This window comes from Microcebus murinus, chromosome 5 (assembly GCF_040939455.1).
Source record: "Microcebus murinus isolate Inina chromosome 5, M.murinus_Inina_mat1.0, whole genome shotgun sequence".
Classification (NCBI taxonomy): Eukaryota; Metazoa; Chordata; class Mammalia; order Primates; family Cheirogaleidae; genus Microcebus; species Microcebus murinus.
In genome coordinates, this window is record NC_134108.1 from 102,304,190 (window position 1) to 102,325,379 (window position 21,190).

Sequence of the window (21,190 nt, forward strand, 5' to 3'; positions counted from 1 at the left end):
TTAGCTGCTATAATCATCTCCCAAATTTCAGGAGCGTCACATGAAAGAAGTTTATTTCTTGCTCTCAGAACAGTCACGTGCAGGCGTTTCTGGGTGTGACTGGCTTTTCTCCACAAGGTAACTTAAGAGATCCAGGTGCATCTTGCATCTTGTGACTCTGCTATACCTGGAGCGTGCGTCTTCTACGGAGGTAGTGTCATCCCCCAGGGGGCAAAGATCTTAGCAGCTGAAAAATCTTACATTTTGATCCATAAATCACAGACATACATAAGGTATGTAAATAGATACAGAGTGTATCTGTGCTATGAAAATTTCATGGAGGAAGGCAATTAGGGGAAACAAAGTCTTAAAAAGTCTCCTTAGGCGGGCAATAATGCTAAAAGGTTGGGAAACACTGCTGTAGAAAGGAAATAGGAGATAGGGAAGACTCACTCACTTAACCACCTTGACCCAGAAGTTACTTGGCCCACGTGTCATTGGTGAGGACTAGTCAGGGAGTCCTACCTTGCTGCAGGAATTGCTGGGAAGTGTAATTAATCCCTGGCTGGCCAACTGCCTCTAAGTGACACTTCTCAGCTAATGAAGGAGCAGCACAGATATTGGAGGATGGTTGCCCTCCTGATACAGGGATCAGCAAATGTTGTCATAAAGGGCTAAGCACTAAATATTTTGGGCTTGCAGCCATGTGGTCTCTATTGAAGCTACTCAGCTCTGCTCATTGCAGCTGAAGGCAGCCATTGAGGATATTCAAATGATGGGCATGGCCGTGTGCCAGTAAAGCTTTATTTACACGACCAGGTGAGTATCCCTAGAGCTGATGACCGTTGGGGGTTTTTCAGTTGTCCACATTGCCTACGCTTCTCAGGACCTAACCAGAACCTGGAGCTTCTTCTCAACTGAATGAGGAGGGTTAGTCTCTGTTTTTTTTTTTTGTTTTTTTTTCTTGCTGAAAAGAGTGGAATATGAGGCCGGGCGCAGTGGCTCACGCCTGTAATCCTAGCTCTCTGGGAGGCCGAGGCAGGCGGATTGTTCGAGGTCAGGAGTTCGAAACCAGCCTGAGCAAGAGCGAGACCCTGTCTCTACTATAAATAGAAATTAATTGGCCAACTAATATATATAGAAAAATGAGCCGGGCATGGTGGCACATGCCTGTAATCCCAGCTACTCGGGAGGCTGAGGCAGGAGGATCACTTGAGCCCAGGAGTTTGAGGTTGCTGTGAGCTAGGCTGATGCCACGGCACTCACTCTAGCCTGGGCAACAAAGCGAGACTCTGTCTCAAAAAAAAAAAAAAAAAAGAGTGGAATATGACCCTCTACAAGGTGAGCTGTAGAGGCCACAAGTCCGGGGAAAGGAAATAAATGTTGCATGTGACAGTCCGATACTAGCCATCCCACATCCACCCAGAGTGCCTGCAACGTAGTTGTTAAGTGCTCAGAACAATTCTAGTATTCGGTGCTAGGAGTTGGCTCTAAAGCAGGCGTCCTCAAACTACATGTGGGTGTTTTTGCCTGTTTGTTTTTTACTTCAAAATAAGATATGTGCAGTGTGCATAGGAATTTGTTCATAGTTTTTTTTAAACTATAGTCTGGCCCTCCAAAGGTCTGAGGGACAGTGAACTGGCCCTCCTATTTAAAAAGTTTGAGAACCCCTGCTCTAAAGTGTCTATATTAGGTCAAATAGGCCCCCGGAGAACATGGGCCTCTGCTTCTGATAGCATTAGGAAATATGCCCCCATTTTCAGTGGATCATTATTCAATGGTTAAAACTAATATTTACAAAGAGCTTTTAATAACATGACAAAATGCTTACGCTATAAACAGGATACAAAATTATATATACAATACGATCTCAACTATAGTGTCTTAAAAGTTTAGCCAAAAAAAAAAAAGAAAAGAAAATATTTTCACCAAGTGGCAGGATTTATGATTCTTTTTATTTTGTATCTGTTTTCTAAAATTTTTGAAACATGTTTTGTAGGTAGAGAAGACTAAATGTTGTTTCAAAAACTATTGAGGAGGAAGTTAGCGCTAGAGTGTTGATAAAGTTGTGTGCTAGTTGTGCACACACAAACACGCACCTGAGAATGCCCTCATTCTGCTAGAGCAAAACTGTGAGGCAGCCCCTCCTTCCTACCCTCCCCCAGATTAGAAAAGTGGCTCTGGATAGTGACCAGGGAAGGGTTCTTTCTGGCTGGCTTCTGCACCAAGACATTTCCCTCATTTCTAAGCGATGAGAACCTCACCTAGATTCTCTTTCCTCTTAGGCGGGACCAGCCCCTCTGGATGAATCAGCGAGATTATCAGTGGGGGGAGGGGCGTGCTGGGGTTAACTGCATGCCAGAGCCATTGGTCATCTTGGCCGCTTCCCTGGATCTGTAGTGTTAAACTTTGGGGAGAAATGAAATCGCTTGCAACTTAAAGTGCTGTCTGTGCTGACCCAGTGGCTGGGCAGCCTGCTCCCCCATCCCCAGTGGAGCAGAGAACTACCTATTCTGTAGCAGTCACCAAATCTGAGACCATACTGAAACAGCCTCTTATTTTCTAGGCCTCTTTGGTTCCTTGTTTGCATCTTCCAGGTATTGTACGGTTGGGTCTGGTGTCCTCTCTCCACGCCACCCCACCTGAGTCCTTCCTCTTTAGCCCGAGGCTATGTTTCTGCTGGCGATTCCATTCTTGATCCCTGAGCTGTCCACGCCCTGGCTTCAACCTGTGCCCTCCACCTTCATCAGACCTGCAGCATTCCCCAGCTTTGGGCCCTTTCACCATGACAGGCTGGCTCCTGTTCCCTGACCCAGGGCCCACCTTCACTCTTCAGGGACTGCAGCTGCTTGGAGGCATTTGACCCCCTCCGTCTCTACTCCAAGAGCCCCTCCTTAGCTCCAGAGTAGCTTGAGGTAACCTTAGCTCAGCTTATTGCCTCCACCCTTGCCCCTGTGTTCTGGGAGCCGATCCTAGCACCCTTCTGTTTCATCCCAGCACGCATAGCCCTGGACCTGGGTATGACGAATGTGCCACCTGGAAGGGTCACATTCCAGCCACCATAGGGCACTAGTAAGTCCTCGGTGTGTGCTTCTGTGAGCACTCACGCTTCCTATCATGACTTGCGAGGCCCTGCACCCGGGTTTCTCAACCTTGGTGCTGTTGACCTTTGGGGTCAGATAATTAACTCTGTGTTAAGAGGGACTGTCCTGCACATTGTCAAATGTTTAGCAGCATCGCTACCCACCAGATGCCAATAGCCCTTCCCAGTTGTGACACAGAAATGTTTCCACATGCTGTCAAATGTCCTATGGAGGGGAAAGTCACTCCAGGTGGAGAACGACTGCCCTACATGAGGGGGACCCTCCTCCTCCTCCCCTTCTGCCCCTCCTGCCCACTGTGCACCCGCCATATCCTGACTCATCCCTGCTTCCGGGCCCGTGCCAGAGCTGTCCTGTGGCTTTGAATGTTCTCATCTCAGATCCTCACCTGCTGCTCATTCAGGCCTCAGCTCAGCTGACACCTCCTTACCAAGGCCTTTCCTAAGCATCCTGCGTAACCAGCCCGGTTGCTCGGCCATGCTTTTTTTTCTGTTTTATTTGTTTTTTAATCATCCTTAGAATCTCTCGGACCTTATTTCCTGCCACTTTCCTCCTGGGTCCCCCGTCCCAGCCACACCATCCTTCTTCCAGTTGCTCAGTCAAATCAGGGCTAATTATTATAATTAATAATATATTAATCATTATTTATTTTTATTTTCCATCTCCTCCTATTAAAATGAAATGTCCGTGAGGTCAGGGAGTTTTGTCTTCTCTGTTCGCTGTTGTATGCCAATCACTGAGAGCAATGCCTACCTAGCACATAATAGGTGCTCAACAAATATAATAATTTTTTTTGGACGCATGAGTTTTATTTTGCAAGGTTTGTTAGGACCTCTGCCCTAGCTCAACTGTGGACATTTGAAAGCATTGGGTGAGCTCGGGCTTCTTGTGAAACCAGGGACTTAGGTTGATAAAGAGTTTGCAATCAGGGTAGAGTCCTACTCTTAAGCACACTTTCTTGTGAATAGGGATGTTTACAAAGCACAAAGCAGAGAATTTGCTAATAGTTCTTCTTTTATTGGCGTTAGCCAGAGTTCCAACTTTAGCTGCAGTGTATACTTACCATGCTTTTGGTTTTTATTTCCTAATATGTATGTGTGCTTGCCTAAAAGTATAGTTATTAGTCTGCCTTTAATTATAAGCCACATGAGGTCAGGACCACCACTAAATGGCCTGTTTGATAAGTACAAATAAAAGCTGTATGGCCTGACCTCTGCCGTTCCCCAGCCCCCAGGGCCTTTTATCTCTCATCTTTACTTGCTCCTGGTCTTATTCCCTTGCTTTTCCTCTTACCAGGCTCTCTTACTTGTCTTGAAGCCCCCGTTCTTGCTCCATGGCCCATAAAGACCACGTCTCCCAGAAAGCAGAATGGAAGTGAGTGGGCAGCACCTCCCCTCTTGGAGCCCAGGAAGCCCTGAATATGACCAGACCAGGAGGGTTCCCAAGGCTCAGAGCCCAGATAGCCTGACATTGAAATTCAAGGCCTTTCGAGGAAGCCCTGCCACATATGCCCCCCAGGGACCCGGCCAACTGTGCTGGCCTCCCCCATAGGGTCTCCCTCACATGGTCGCAGTGCCAGAACTCCCACCCCTGGGGCTCAGCAGAGGCTCTTGGGTCTTCAAGGGAATTCCCTGTTCCAGAACACACATCCCAGGAGAGGGCACAGCCTGCGCCCACCTGCATCCCAGCAGGGGTTACCAGGAAGGCTCCGATTTGGAGGCAACAGATGGAGAGGGGCGGGTGGGAGAGTTAGAAGGTTGCAGACCCTCCCTCCAGCTTATGTAATTGCTCCAAGGAGGGAGGGGAGGGGGCTCAGCAAGTGAGTTCCTGGCTGCTTGTCATGGGAAGAAAACTGATGTGAACGACACTTTCCTCCTCTGCTTCCTGCCTGCCTTTTTGTTCTTTGTATTGTGAATAATATGAATCTAGGAGCCTCATACTCGGAGTTATTTTTACAAGGTCTCCTCTCTGCTTCAGATGACTCAGAGCTGGGCCTTCTCTTCACGACGTTCGTTGGGAAGCACTGGAAAGATGCTGAGCCCTGGGCGATCTTGGGGTCACCGTGGTTATACTGGCACCTGAGCCATCCCGGTCTTCTTGTCTCGGAGCCATGTCCACTGGAGGGAGGAGCTGGGGGCTAGGAGGAGGGCCCTGCGGGAGGCAAACCCTTCTCCTGGGTCCCCTCCCTGCCTAGCCAGCCCTGACTTTTCTCACCATCTTTTCCTGCCTCCACAGAAACACTCAGGCCCGAGTGCCAGCCCAGAGATGAGAGGTGGCACTTCCCCCAGGGTTGGTGCTGCAAGCTATGGGGAGAGAGGGGGTTTGCAGGCTGGTGGCTCTAGTCTAAAGGCAAGAAAACAATTTGGGCAATTGCCACCAGGTTCTAAGGGAAAGGAGGATTATTGTACTTTTTTTTTTTAATTTTTTTTTTTTTCTTTTTTGAGACAGAGTCTCACTTTGTTGCTCAGGCTAGAGTGAGTGCTGTGGCGTCAGCCTAGCTCACAGCAACCTCAAACTCCTGAGCTCAAGCGATCCTCCTGCCTCGGCCTCCCAGAGTGCTAGGATTACAAGCGTGAGCCACCGCGCCCAGCAGAGAAAGGAAGATTATTAGCAGAACCTATTTTCATGTCTGTCTGTGCCCCTACTGCCCATGTGTTCCTGGAGAGTAGGGGCTGCCTCTTACTTACTGCTTCTTCCAAACACCATGCCGGGCACTAAGACCCAGTGAATATGTTTGAATGGATGACTTAATGAAAGCGAAGCCCCTTTCCATGTGCAAAGCTCAATTACCTGGTCGTGAGTATGGCACAGACCCACGTGCCTGTGGAGCGTGGAGGGCTCTGTACGTGTTCCAGAAGGTGCAGATGCCCAGACTCGGGCACTGCATGGACCAGAAGTTGTCGTCACACTCAACACAGGTGTGGTCTCATTTGCCCCATCATTACCTCTCTGGGATGTGGTTTTCCAGATAAGAATAACAAGGATCTTTGAGAATAACAAGGATTTCTCATTTTCCAGATGAGAATGACAAGGATCAGAGAAATTGGGTGGCATGCCCAGTGTCGTACATTTAGTAAGAGCCACAGGTGGACTATTTTGTCCTAAATCTTCTGACTCCATGACCCTGTGTTGCCCTAAATCCTACTAGAGGCTCCCTTGCTTTTGCATAAGACTCCACAGCTCTGCTTCGGACATAGCTGCAGTGCGTCCTTCTGGGAGAACCTGCTCTTCGCTTACTGTGCTGCCTATAGCAGAATAGCTGGGTCTCATCCATCCGCTGCCCAAGAACCTTGCAAGAATTATGATGGGAATTCTGAGCCCAACTCAGACACCTCTTCTCTGATGGCTTTGGGGAAAAGGGGATTATTAAGGTGATACACCCTTTTCCCTCCTGGTAATCTGCCCTAGCTCCGACTCCCTTTCCTGCTGTCTTCTACCAGAACATTGCAGTCCCCAGTTTAAAACCAAAGTGGATGGATGGTTTCAAGGTTTCAAGTCGATCATTTGGAATTCAGAATGCGTTTTCCCATAGAAGTTACCTTGAACATGACACTTGGTCTTCCCATGATATATCTTAAATAGGATATTAATAGCATTGGCCCAGTATAGAATTATTAATATTAATAATTGAGTTAATTGATTAATTAATAGTAAGCCATCACTATCTCTTCCTGGAAGACTGCAATAGCTTTTTCCACTCCTGTCCTGCTGTAGTTTCTTGTCCATGTGAAAAGTTAAACCCCTCTCTCCCCTGCTCACAGACCTCCCATGATTTTCGGTGTCCCTCACCTGACCCTGCCTTCCTTGCTGACCTCACCTGCCAACTCCCTCCACCCAAGGGCCCAGCATTGACTGTTCCCTTGGCCTGGGACTGTCTTTCCTCCCTGAACTGTCACCTAGTTCAGTCTCAGTTTATTCAGGTCTGTGCCCAGATGTCACCTCTTCAGGTGACCTTGGAGAGGTCCTGCCCATCCGCTATCACTCCTCTGCTCCCTGCCAATCTCCATCACTCCTTTCCAACTCTAGAAGAGTACCCAACATAGAGTAGATGCTCAATAAACACATAAATAGACAAAAGAGCAAATGAATGAATGATAAATCTATACCTAACCAACTGCAGATTGTGGTTTCTATGTAAAATTTATCACACATTCCGAACATCAATGCCAAAAATGAGTTTCTTCCTTTCCTAGCCCTTAGGATTTGAAGTGTAGGGACTTCGTTTTAGTAATGAGTGTGTGGGATTATTTTGGAAACCATGAATTCTTATTCTGCATTCTTGGCAAAAATAGATACCTGTTTGCTTAGAGAGCAGCTTCTCAGGGTTCTGAAGGCGACTCAGGGTTTGGCAGTGGGGTCAGGGGGTACTTTGGTCTCATTACTGTCTCCTGGGAGCAGTTTTACTTAGATGGGCTGTGTTTTTTTGATTACTCTAGAACAGAGCTTCTAAACACTACTGACATTTTAGACTGGATAATTCCTTGCCGTGGAAGTTGTCATGTGCATTTCAAGATGTTTAGCAGCATCCTTGGCCTCTACCCATTAGATGTTAGTAGAAATCTCCAGCTGTGACAACCGAAAATGTCTCCAGACATTGCCAAGTGTCCCTTGAGGGGCAAAATCACTCCCGGTTGAGGACTACTGCTCAACCATGCGCAGAAAGCCCTAGCCCACAACAAAGAATTATCCTACCCACAATGTCAGGGTTCCAAGGTTGAGCTGCCCACTCTAGAGAGCTCCGTCCAATAGAGCACTCGGGACTGCGGGAAATGCTCCATTCAGTGCTGTCCAGTGTGGTGGCCAGCAGCCACATATGGTTATTGAGTGCCACTGAAGAACTGAGTTGAGCTTATTTAATTTTAATTAACATTAATGTAAATAGCCACTTGTACCCCGTAGCTACTGTACTGGACAACACAGCTCTAGAGAGGCCAGTGCTGCTCACACTTTGTGCAGGTGAATTATCTGGGGATAGCGTCTCATTCAGCCAACTTGGGGTGAGAACTGAGCGTCTGTAAATTCCCAGGGGATGCTGAGGCTGCTGGTCTCATAACCACATTTTGGGTAAGATGGTCTAAGTCTCCAACATTAAGAGCATTTTGCACATATTATAACACAGAAACAATATCTCTGCCACCTGCAAGAGCTTGTTAAAGGACCCAGTGGCATGGTGTAGGGTGATAGACAAAATATAATCTGTGGAGTCAGACAGATACTGGTTTGAGTCTGCTGTTAAATCAGCTGTGTGCCCTGGGCGATTTACTTAACCTCTCTGAGCTTCAATCTCCTTGTCTGTGAAATAAAACTGGGATTACTCCTACCTTGCAGTGTGATTCTGAGATAGTGTGTTTGAAAGCACCACGCCCAGTGCCTGGCACGTACTTGGCACTTGGTAGATGAATTGTACCAGTTGTTATCGATTCATCCAAAGTAAAAGCATCATCTACACAAATCAGCCCTGCCTTTCAGGCTGAGTCTGGGGACCACCCATGTCAGAATAACCCAGGATGTTCCTTTAAAAAACAGGTCCCTGAGGCCCAGCCCAGACCTAATGAGTTACAGTTTCTCATAGTGCGACCCAGGAAGCTTCATTTTTCTATCCATTCATCAGTCGGTGGACATTTGGGACATTTCTACCTTTTTGGCTATTGTGAACAATGCTCCTAGGAACATCTAAGTACCTGTTTTCAGTTCTTTGAGTACATATGTAGGAGCAGAATTGCTGGGTCACGTGGTAGTTCTGTGTTTAACATCTTGAGGAACCACCAAGTTCTCCGCGGTAGCTGCACGCTTTCCCATACCTGCCGGCAATGCACGGGTCCCAGATTTCTCCACATCTACGCCAACACTTGTTATTTGCTTCCTTTGGTTATGGCCAACCTAGTGGGTGTGCAGAGACTCTCCCTTCTTCACAAGTTCCCGCTGAGTCCCTGTGGCAGGAGTTAGGGAAGCCCTGCTTTGCGGAGAGCTGACCCCTCAGTTGGTTCAGTGGGAGCCTGCTGCTCCCAGCGTGCTGAGACTCACTCCAGCAGTGCTGTCCTGGGGCTGGTGAAACCCATCGGGGAACTGGAGTTGTTACTTGTGTGCTATTTATTTTATTTTATTTTATTATTTTATTTTATTTTTGTGACAGAGTCTCACTTTGTTGCCCAGGCTAGAGTGAGTGCCGTGGCGTCAGTCTAGCTCACAGCAACCTCAAACTCCTGGGCTCAAGCAATCCTGCTGCCTCAGCCTCCCGAGTAGCTGGGACTACAGGCATGTGCCACCATACCCAGCTAATTTTTTCTATATATATATTAGTTGGCCAATTAATATCTATTTATAGCAGAGACGGGGTCTCACTCTTGCTCAGGCTGGTTTCGAACTCCTAACCTCAAGCAGTCTGCCCGCCTCGGCCTCCCAGAGTGCTAGGATTACAGGCGTGAGCCAACACGCCCGGCCACTTGTGTGCTATTTTAATAGTGGTTGGATTTTTGTGCCCCCTCCTCTTTAATAAGAGTAACCAATAAGTAGAAACAGCTTGCTCTTGGCTTGTCCTGGGAAAGCCAGGTCAGGACAGACGACCCGCCCCTATGAGTGAGCTCCCCGGCCCTGTGCCCCGTGGGCAGGTTTCTGCAGAGCACCTCTCCCTGTCCACCTGGGGTGGCCTGGAGAGCCTGTCCCAACGGGAACTGGCTTTGAACTCTCCTGTTGTAATAAATTTAATGTGACATTTTACAATCTATTGTGTTGTGTAGCTGGGCCTGTTTTAATGAAAAATCAGTGGATTTCACTCCAAATATTTAAGCGTATTTCAAGAAGATACGGCTGTGTCTCAGTGCCAGTCCTGTGGCTCTGAGGATGAAGTTGGCAAACCAGGATAAGGGGACAGAGGACCGTGAGGGGAGGGGGCCGTGCGGGGAGCACTCACTTCATGAAAGGAATAGTATTCCTCTTCAACAATGAGGATTTTGTTTTCCTCTTCCGGAATTTCCTCAGAATTAATCTCTAGGGTGGAGAACAACATTTAAACGATACATTGTATAGGCAAGCAGAGGGAGCAAGGTCCTGCTACTACTGCCTGAGCCATTTCAAGATTGTTCTGCATCTAGGACATAAACCAGGGCCTCTTCTTGAAGTCAGCGGTTCTCAGCTTTGGTCAGGTGTTAGAGCCACCTGGCAGGCTTTAAACACTCTTCAGTAGGTGGAACCCAGGCATCTGTGGTTTTTAAAGCTCCCCAGGTGATTCTGATTTCCAATCAGGCCTGAGACCCGCGGTGCTAGGCCGTCACTTAATCAGACATGTTGGTGAAAAAGCTGACATAGCCCGTGCCCTAGTAAAGCTTACAGTCCAACTGGGGAGACCAACTTGTTAATCACGTAATCCTTTAATTAATTGCAAGTGTGATAAGTGCTGCTGCCCACTTAAATTTCTGGAGCATTGGAGATGTCTCACTGAAGCTATAACCTGAAAGAGAAGTAAACACTCATGAGGGGAGAGCTGGGAAAAGAGCATCCCAGGCAGAGAGGCCAGCATGTGCAAAGGCCCTGGGGTAAGAAAGGGCTCTGTTGGAGCTGTGAGTTTGGGGATGGCAGGCCTGAAATTGGAGAGCAGACGGTGGCCTATTGTCTGTTGCTGGCCCATGTGACATGCTCTCAGTGTTTGAGCTGCTCTGATACTGATGTGAAAGGCCCAGGCTTTCCTGTTCTGGGATGATCAGATGCATGAAAGACCTGATTAAGTGATCTGCCTGTATCTCACTATGGTCTGGGCAGGGCCCCCCTCCTCCAGTGAATGAAAATTCTTCTCTTCTCAGCCTCCCTAGGGGTGGAGGTGAGGCATCCAAAGAAGCTTCCAGGCCTCACTTCAAAATGGCCTCTCCTTCCATCGTCTCTGTGTGGGAGAACTCGTGTGACAGAATGGTTTGATGCCCAAGCGACCGGAGTCTGAGATTTCTTGTGGCATCGATTCCTCTCTGCTCTTTCTTGGATGCTCTGGAGGTCCTGTCTCACAGTTAATTCCTCCTCCTCCTCCCCATTCTCCTTCCCTGCCCCAACCCCCGCTCCTTTTCCTTCTTTTGAAAATCTGTGCCAATGTCTAATGCATTGTGGGTGGCGTGGAGGGAATTCTTCACACCTCATTCGGGCCTGCTTCCCATTTCGGAAGCCTCAGAGTTTATATCCTGTGTCCCTCCCGTCCCGGGGCTGGACCCCCACCCCTCTCTGGTGGGGTGTGAGCCGCTCTGTTCGTTCCAGCTGCCTTGTGGCTGAGGAGAACCCTTCTTCTTTGATTTGGGGTTTCAGATACCCATTTAAAGAGCTCGCTTCTGTATATGAGTTTTTTCCCTCCCCAAGACTCTTAAATCCTCATTCCTCCCCAGCTCCAACAGCAGCCTGGTATGTGAGGCGGCGACACGGAAGGGAGACTGAGGCTCAGCGTGGGTGGTGGCAGGGTCATGGCCTTGCCTGCTGGCTGGGGGCTAGGCAAGGTCACACGGCCTTCCAGGGCTGTTTCCTCTGTGGTCATGTGGAAAGGAGAGAAGGTTTCCATCCCCATGTGGGGGTGTGGTGATGGTTAAAGGGGAGGAGCTTTGGCACTTCAGGCCCTAGCTGCACACTCAGTTCTGTGGCCCTGGGCAGGTCACCGGCCCTCAGCTTTCTCACTTACAAAATGGTGATCCCAGCAGTGACTCTGCAGGATTATTATATTAAATATATCCCGGAGGCACTGTGTGGGGAGCCCAGCAACATGCCGGGCCTGAATGGTAGCTGCTCTGCCCCCTCTGCCATCTGGGATGCGGCTGCTTGTCGTGGGGACCCTGGTCCTTAGTGGTGGAGACAGAACTGGGACCAGAACCTGGTCCCACTCCTGCACGGAGTGATGTGTAAATCCTCCGGATGGTAGCTGGATTGCTCCAGGATCCCTCAGCACAGTGACTGGGGGACTCTTGAGGGCACAGACCAAAGAACAGTCAGTCATCGGGACCCCCGCTCAGTGACGGCCGACCCCAAGCCCTCACAGAGCTGCCCTGCAGCCCCAGTACTGACTCGGAAATCCTTGCGGATTCCTCTTGATTTTCACATGGGGTGGGGGCATGTCTGTCCCCATGGCTGCCACTTAGCCAGGGTCTGTTGGGAGCCAGGCAGTGTGCTCAGTGTGGGACCTACGTTCTCCCTGATCTCCCTGAGCCCCCTGCAAGGAGAGCTCTGCTAACCCATTTCACAGAAGAGGGACAAGGCCACCAGGAGGGCCAGATTTGAGCCCAGGTCTGCTTAGCGCCAAAGCTCATGGCACTGTGCATGAAATGATGTGACCTTTCTTAAAGTGACACCCTTCATGAGTCTTCTCCAGCAATAGTTTTAATAGATGCTCGTCCACATCCCAAATCTCACACTTGCTGTCAGTCTTCCGTCAGCATTGACCAACCAATTTTACCATGGGCCGAATTGAATTTAACCAAGTTACCACTGTTGCAGAAAAAAGTGGATAAGAATCCTAAAATTTGTTACACACTGGTAGGGAGGGCAAGGTGGCCCATGTTCTGGATGTCTCACGCCAGTGTAAGAAGAGGGAGAATTTAGCAGTTAGACACAATATGTTCCTGATTTGTGCTAGGTAACTCCTAGGGTACTTTTTGGAAAAACCTCTGCCCATCTTTAATGCCTGTCTTGAAGGAGCATGGCATGAGGTTAAAAACTAGTGTATCCTCCTTAAGAGCCTCCTTCCATAGCTAGAGCATGCAGTGCTCCTTCCTGTAACAGGACCTTTGCACAGGCTGTTCATTGTGCCAGCAACACCCTTCCTCTCTCTGTCCTTTCCTTCCTGCCTTCCCTACTTTGCTTCACGAATTTATTCTTAGGGCTCATATTAAAGATTAATTCCTTAGGAAAGCACTACTGACCCTTTTCCATACTTCGGCATATGCTATTAATTATAGCAGTAGCCATGCCTCTTGAGGGCACCACTAACTATTATAGTTTTTTTTTTTTGTTTTTTTTTTTTTTTTGAGACAGAGTCTCGCTTTGTTGCCCAGGCTAGAGTGAGTGCCGTGGCGTCAGCCTAGCTCACAGCAACCTCAAACTCCTGGGCTCCAGTGATCCTTCTGCCTCAGCCTCCCGAGTAGCTGGGACTACAGGCATGCGCCACCATGCCCAGCTAATTTTTTCTATATATATCAGTTGGCCAATTAATTTCTTTCTATTTTTTAGGCCGGGCGCGGTGGCTCACGCCTGTAATCCTAGCACTCTGGGAGGCCGAGGCGGGCGGATTGCTCAAGGTCAGGAGTTCAAAACCAGCCTAAGCGAGACCCCGTCTCTACCATAAAAAAATAGAAAGAAATTAATTGGCCAACTAATATATATATATATATAAAAATCAGCTGGGCATGGTGGCTCATGCCTGTGGTCCCAGCTACTCGGGAGGCTGAGGCAGGAGGATCGCTTGAGCCCAGGAGTTTGAGGTTGCTGTGAGCTGGGCTGGTGCCGCGGCGCTCACTCTGGCCTGGGCAAGAAAGCGAGACTCTGTCTCAAAAAAAAAAAAAAAATAATAATTTCTTTCTATTTTTTATAGTAGAGACGGGGTCTTGCTCTTGCTCAGGCTGGTTTTGAACTCCTGACCTTGAGCAATCCGCCCGCCTCGGCCTCCCAAGAGCTAGGATTACAGGCGTGAGCCACCGCGCTATTATAGTTATTTTTGACTTGCTAATGTTGGCTTCCTCCACTAGATTCTAAGCTCCATGAAGGCAGGGGACACATTGGTCTCACTCAACTGTTCATGCCTAGTGCCTTGCACTTGCATAAGTGCCTTGCACCCAGCCAGCATGGGATGGATGAATGGATGGTTGGATGGATGGATGGATGGATGGAGCTAGTTAATTTATTTTCCTTAACTCCAGCCAATACTTTCTTCTTAGCAAGAAAGGAGAATTGTGATTATCTGTTTATATGTTTCTCTTGAGCCATCTTTAGAAACCTAGAGCCTAGCCCCATGCCTTACGTATAGTAAATGGCCAATAAAAATTGACTTATGCCAGGCATAAGTCTTGCCCACGAGACAAGCAAGCAGTTCCAAGGACTCAACGCTGCTGCAGAGGAGCCTGGAGAATTATTTTCACACAGTTGAGAGTAAAGATGGTGAATTTATTCATAGGAACCCCGTGCCATGATCTAGCTCCTTGATAAGGTCTGCTATTCAGGTTGCCAGTTACTGTATTGACTTATTTGTACATAAACAATTATTCTCCATAACCTTCTCTTCGCCAACATTCAGAGATAATGATATATAATCTTTCTAACATTACAGACATTGCTTCAAAAACATTCTGTTGCTATAGGAATGTTGGTAATGTGCTTATCTCTAGAATTTCATGAGCAGCAAACTCCAAAATTGCAGATGATTTAGCATTTGAAGCAGGGAGAGTGTATGTGTGTTTGCATGAAAAAAACAAAACAAACAAGACTTTGAAAAGGGAAGTTTTTCTTCTGCAGGGTTATCTTCTTCTAAAGTTTAAAATAAGAACTACTTAAAAGCTGAGAGTTTAGAGAAATGAGTATACTTTCTCTTAAACATTCAAATGGGTGAAAATGACTGGTAATGCCTCCCTCAAGTATTAAGGGAATCGGCAGTTAAAGGCTTTTTTTGGAGCTGGCTGTCACAGACAAAGGATTTCTCAATTTGAAAAAAAAAAAATCATTTTTATAGCATTAAGTAGTAGGAATGAACACCGGCAGCCCTCTTGACGTTTTGAAAATGATTTATTTTCTGAAATGTCCCAGTCCATTTTAATAGATGACTCTTTGTTCTTGTCATCCCGGGAGGTAGCTGTGGCCGGGGTTGCCATAGTTAGGGTTGGGAAGTTCAGGGTGTGGGCGGACAGGGCTCCGGAGCAGCTCTCTGTGAGCGTCACACTTTTTATTACCTGAGCACAACGGCAGGTTGGTGCCACCACCTACCTCCAGACAACCCAGAGCCACACGTGCCCAGAGTCCCTGCTGCGAGTCTCCCTCCTGGAGAGAGACTCTCCGAATGAACTTTCTGTAGTCCAGAAATGTGACTGTGAATGTGAAATCATTTTTATTTCTAGCCTCCCTCCCTGAACCAAGGGGACAGCCAGACATGGCCGGACAGTTGTGTCGCATACGTCTTTACCGTACGTTCCGCCGTGCTTCGTGGAATGGCGTCCTGTACGTGCCGGCCGGCCCGCAGGAGAACTGCAGAAATTGAGAGTAAAGCGCCTAGAAACTTCCATACCGATTTGACAGAATAATCTATTGAATAATTTATAAAGTAGCCTTGTACGTTCTATGAACATCTTGTCGTTTTATTTTTCTAGCAGTTCACTTTATTATATTTTATGGAAATATTTATCTGTGATGGTTTGGAGACCAAAAACCAAACCAAAGGAGTCCCTGGTCCTTCGTCACGAGCAGCTGGGGCGGCTCCGAGCCTCGGCATGGGGGAGCTGGGAAGCACGCAGGCTGCTGAAGGGATTTGGGGAAATGGCAGCACTTACAAATTATATCGTAATCAAACACGGCCCCCCTCGTTTTCTGGCAGTAGGGGCTGTGTGTAATTCGTCTGTGTGGCCTCAGTGCCTGGCACACCATAGGCCATAGGCACACCTGCCTCCCCGTGACGTGAGAGTGAGCGGGGCCGGCCCGGGGGTCCCGCTAGTGTCCCCCGCAGGGTGGTGATGGAGAGCTGGGAGCAAAGTGCCCAGGCTGTGACCTCTCTTCTCTCCCCACAGAGCCAGGCCTCCTCTTCCCGCCTGCCGAGCAGCATGAGAGCAGCATGACTGGCGGCCGGCCGCAGGAGAAGCCCCCAGAGCCAGGCCCCCCACTCAGCCGTCTGCTGCGGAGCTCAAGGTGAGCTTGTCTCCCCTCTGCTGGAAGCCTGAGGATTTCCACGTTAACAGATTCCATGTGCCTCTGTAGTCCCTTGCCGCGTGCTGGAAGGGTCGGGTTTCCTGGGGCAAGGAGGGACTTGAAAAGCACCCGTCACCCTAATAGGGTAAGGTGGTTAAGGGAGAGGCTGACGTGGAGCAGAAAGGGCACTGAACTGGGTGTCTGGGGATGGAACTGTCATTTCGTCCTCCACCACTTCCTGAATCTGGGACCTCGAACGGGTCTTTTAGGGATGACTATGCGGGGAATTTTGGGTGAGAGTATCTTGGCTACGGTGGAATTGGAAAACCTGTCCTGTCTGTGGTCTGAGGCTCCCAGTACTGCCAGACAGAGTCCTGCCCCACACAGAGTCCGAAGGGGCCTTAGACGATCAGCCAGGCCATTTCCCAACCAGTGTTGAACAGTTAATTGCTAGAGAGTTCTTCTTAATTTTTCTGTCTCTCTTCATTTCTGTCTGCTGGTCTCTGCTCTGCCATTTGGAACCACGAAGACTGGACTTTCAAAGACTCTTCCACATGCCTCGCTCTCTTTGCATTTGACTCTGCCTTTCTTTTTTTGTGTAAATTCTCACGAGAGACTGACGCTACTCACCTGTCATTTCACCCTCTGTGCTGGAAAGGGCTTTATCACCTCCAGTGTCTGCCCCGCTGGCTGCTCTCTCAGCCTACCCGGTCTTCAGCAGAGAATCATTCGGCTACTCCTTCTTTGGTGAATATTAAAAGCCTCCTTTGCGACAGGCACCGTGCTAGACTCTGGGATATATCAATGAACAAGAAAGATAAGGTCTGTGTCTTTTTTAGGACAAAAATAGATTTGGATCCGTGAAAAGAGTTTGAAATATGCATTGAGCTACTTCTGTGTGCTCCTTCACTCTTCTAATTTTTTCCATCAGAACTTGAAAAAAATATGTATTCATTAATTATTGGATATAGTTTTCTATATATGATCATTGAGATAAGTTAGTTCATTGTGCTATTCAAGTCATCTGCAATATATCCTTTTCTGATTTTGTCTGATTAATCTATCAGTTATTGAGAGGTGTATTAAAATTTCCCACTGGATTTGTCAGTTGCTTCATACAGAGCTGAAATTTTTGCTTTGTATATTTTAAGGCAATGCTATTTGGTGTGTAGATGTTTAGAATTGGTATATCTTATTGACGAATTGGGATTTATTTCTATCTTTATATGCTTTTAATTTTTTTTGCTCTTTCTTTTAGATTGAGGTGTTCTCCACCACCCTGCCCAATTCCATTTTTATCTTCTTATTTGGAATTTACATGCTTAATGTCTTTTTCTTCAGTGATTATCCCAGTTATTTATTTTTTTTAGAGATGGGGTCTTGCTATGTTGCCCAGGATAACCTTGAACTCCTGGGCTCAAGTGATCCTCCCACCTCAGTCTCCTGAGTAGCTACCCAACTATTTTAAGTATTTTAACATGCATACTTAAAGTCTAGAGTTAATCAGTATCTTTCCTTTTCTTCCAGACAATACAAGAACTGTAGACTGGTTTAATTCTAATCACTACTTTTCCCAGTTTATACACTATTGTTATCCTGTGTTTTCCCTTTTACCCTATTTTTCCCTACACATTAGACATCTTGTTTTTATATAAATATTTGTTTATATTTATCATATATTTTTCTCACCATCGTTTCATGAATTTGAGATTATTTTCCTTCTGCCTGAACTAAATCCTTGAGCATTATCTTTTAGTGAGGGTCTGTTGGTGGTAAGCTCTCTCAAAGTTTTTCTGTTTTGGTTGGGTTAGGTTTTGGTTTTAGCTGGTTTGAATGCCTTTTGCTCTCAGTTTTGAACGGTAGCTTTCCTGGATGTTTTCTATTAGGTCATTGAAGCTGTTACTCCACTGCCTCTGGCTTTGAATGTCGCTGTTGAGAAGTTGGCTCTCAGTTTAATTGCTGTTCCTTTATAAGTGATCTGATATTTCTTTCCGGCTGCATTAAAGATTGTCATTTTCTTTGGTGTTCTGCAACTTTATTACCATGTGTTTCAGTGTAAATTTCTCTGTCTTTCTTTACTCTGTTTGGGTTTCATTAGGATTTCTACAGCTAAAGATTTGTATCTTTCAGAATTTCTGGAAAATTCTCACTCTTCACTTTCTTTGAATATTGCCACTTCCCCATTCTCTCTAATGTCTCCTTCTGCAACCCCACTTAGACTTACATTAGACCTTCTCACTCTGTTCTCTGTATCTCTTAATCTTTATATTTTTCATATCTTTGTCTATGATGAACTCTGAGTAATTTCTTCAGATCTATCCTCTATTTAATTTATTCTGTGTCATTTTTTTTTTCTACCCCACACCTATTCTGTGTCTTAAATGCTGTTGGTTTAATCCATCCATTGAATTTTTTTCTTTTCACTTCCTTTATTTGTCATTTCTGGAAGTTCTGGGTCCATTATTTTTCAGATCTCCTTGGTGATTTTTCTGGTTTCTTATTTCTCACTCCTATTTGAAGACTTTTCTTTCTTTCAAATATCGAATTAGCTCTTTAGAAATTTTGTAAATTTATGTCTGGCAATTCCAGAGTCTGAAGTCTTTGAAGGTCTAATTGTGCCATCTGTTGTTTCTGCTATTCCCTGTGAGCTGCTCATTTTCCTTGGAACTTTATCTCTGGGAATTATCTGAGGTCTGGGTTGAAGTTGGTGTTTTCAGAGAGGATTTGTATTAACTTCTGCTAGTTGTCTGGGGGGCACTACCAGCCAGAAATTACCTGAAATTAATTTTCTACTGAAGACTTGACTGGGTTCAAGTCTTCAGTAGAAAATTACTGAAGTTATGTTCCCTGGGTGAACCCAGGGAACATAACTCAGACTCCCAACTTGTGTAAAGTTCAGCTTATGATTATAAATTTTCAGGAGAGGTATTCCCCCCCCCCTTTCTGTCCAGCCCAAGGTCAAGTTCCCTGACAGTGCTCTTCTGTGTTGTGCATTCAGTTCTCACTCACCAAGAGTGGAGACATTTGAAGTCCCAACTTTATGTAGGGGTCTCCCTAGGCACTATCATTGGGAAACAGAATCTCCAGTGTTCAGTAGAAACCCTCAGAGCAGAGGCCAGCTTTGGTGCTAGCTCATCTCCCAGGGCTCCTGCTTTTGGCTTGTTTTAGTCTTTGTGGAATGTTTCCATTTGTACCATCTCAACAAATGTGTATTCAATCTTCGTTAATCCAGCATGTTAGTTGTTTCAAAATTAGGAAAGTCGAGTAGGGTATCTGGTCTGCCATATTGCCAGAAAATATATCTTTTTTCCTCGCCACAATAGCCCTGTTGGGCAGGAATATATATACCTTTTTCACGGAAGAGTGAACCAAAGCCCAGAGAGGTTATGTAACTGGCTACAGTCACAGGCCCAGCAGGAGAAGGACTGGGAGAGAGTGTGTCCCTCTCCCATCTTCCCTTCACACCATCCGTCTCCCCAAGATAACTGTTGACCATTGGGAACGAGCTTTATACTCACAAAGGATATGAGTTTCTACCAATAATGCTTTAACTAGCTGGACAGCTTTGTAAGATTTGTTTATGAATCTACTGTTTATCTTCCTTGAGAGAGGAAATGGCTTCTGCATGTTTTGTGGCTGGTTTCTCCAGCGACCACCGGCAACTTTCCTGCTTGGATTCCACTCTGCTCAGTGCACACTGCTCTCTCCTTCTTCCCACCGTCTTCCCTTCTCCCTCTCTCGGTCGGTCCTCCCTGCTGTCAGTGTTCTTGTTTCCTGGTGGTGTGCCTTCATCGGAGGGGAGGCTACAAAGCACAGTGGTTTGGCTTTGGGGGCTTTGGGGGACAGGGAGAAGGAGCTGAGTTTGAATCTGGCTCTGCCACTCACTGGCCCGAGCTCTCCGAGCTCAGCGTCTTCGTCTGTAACATGTGGACGACAGCCAGTTCAAGCACTGGATGAAGCACTGGATGCGATGGTGCGTGTGGAGCCTGGACGCCCTGAGCGCTTGGTCGGTGGTAGTTACTGTTATGACTGGGGACACGCTGCTTCGAGGCCTGTGCTCTTATTTAGTGATGCTTTTAAACTGACAAAGCTGGTTTATAAAATGGGATGAAAAATGGAGACAGAAGTCTAGTGTAAATGTGGGGCTCCCCGCCCCATTATTATGTTTTTCAAACTGGGGTGTTTATAAAAATAATCTGAGAAGGTAGAACACACTGGTCTGGCCAGTGTTTGTGGAGGACAGAAGCCAGGGCAGGGTCCTGGAAATGGGACCGAGCCCCCAGGCCCCCGATCACAGCCCTCCCTCCGAGCTGTGCCCTGTGTTGTCGGGCCATGTGGGCCTGGAGCTGCACACCACCAGCCGCCCTGGAGGTCCCCCCCCACCCCCCATGGAGCCTGGGGGATGGGAGACGGCTCGGCTGCTCTGCAGACACATTTCCGGTAGGTGATGGGGCCGGGGAGAAGGGACCTTAGTGTCCGTTTACCTCCACTCTTTGAGCTGGCATCAGACTTTACACATAACGTGCTCCCTTCATGTCACTCCCAGATTTGGATCGCTTCCTGATCAGCTGTCTATCCGGCAACATCTCTTTTTTCAGCACCTGCTATTGAAAGTGACTCAGGGCCCTGTGCAGTGGGCAGGTGGCTTAAAAAATGCATGAAGTTGCTGTGAACCTAAAACAGCTCTAAAAATTAAAGGCTATGAATAACAAAAAGACTTTATAACCAAAAAAAAAATGCTTTAAGGATAAAACATCTTATAAGATTGTCAGGTATTCAGGCTGGGCACGGTGGCCCATGCCTGTAATCTTAGCACTCTGGGAGGCCGAGGCAGGAGGATCGCTCAAGGTTAGGAGTTCGAAACCAGCCTGAGCACGAGCGAGACCCTCTCTCTACTAAAAAATAGAAAGAAATCAAGTGGCCAACTGAAAATATATATAAAAAAAAAAATTAGCCAGGCATAGTGGTGCACACCTGTAAGTCCCAGCTACTCGCGAGGCTGAAAAAAAAAAAAAAAAAAAAGATTGTCAGGTATTCAAAGTGGATATCCAAGGAGGAAAAGCACAGTTTTCTTAAGTGGTCAGGGAAGGCTTCCTGGAGGAGGCAGATTTGAGCTGGCCCTATGGGGCAGTTAGGGTGAGGCCGCTGGAGAAGGAGCCTCATACATCCTGCCCGTAGAAGTGATGTGAACTGGGGTTTAGAGATGAGCATCCTCATGAGGCAGTGAGACCCTTTGTCCAGCCCCACAGATGGCCTTTGTGGCCCCT

The 21,190-nt window shown here is 47.2% G+C and overlaps 1 protein-coding gene across 10 annotated transcripts in view; it reads left to right on the forward strand.

Moving 5' to 3' along the window:
* Nucleotides 1-21,190, forward strand: part of TRERF1 (transcriptional regulating factor 1) — a 200,386-nt gene that overhangs the window by 119,512 nt on the left and 59,684 nt on the right. For all 10 annotated transcript variants that reach the window (XM_012773212.2, XM_076003343.1, XM_076003344.1 and 7 more), the window contains one exon: nt 15,806-15,923. The gene's annotated coding sequence lies outside the window, so the exon portion shown is untranslated. The remainder of the gene's footprint in view (nt 1-15,805; nt 15,924-21,190) is intronic.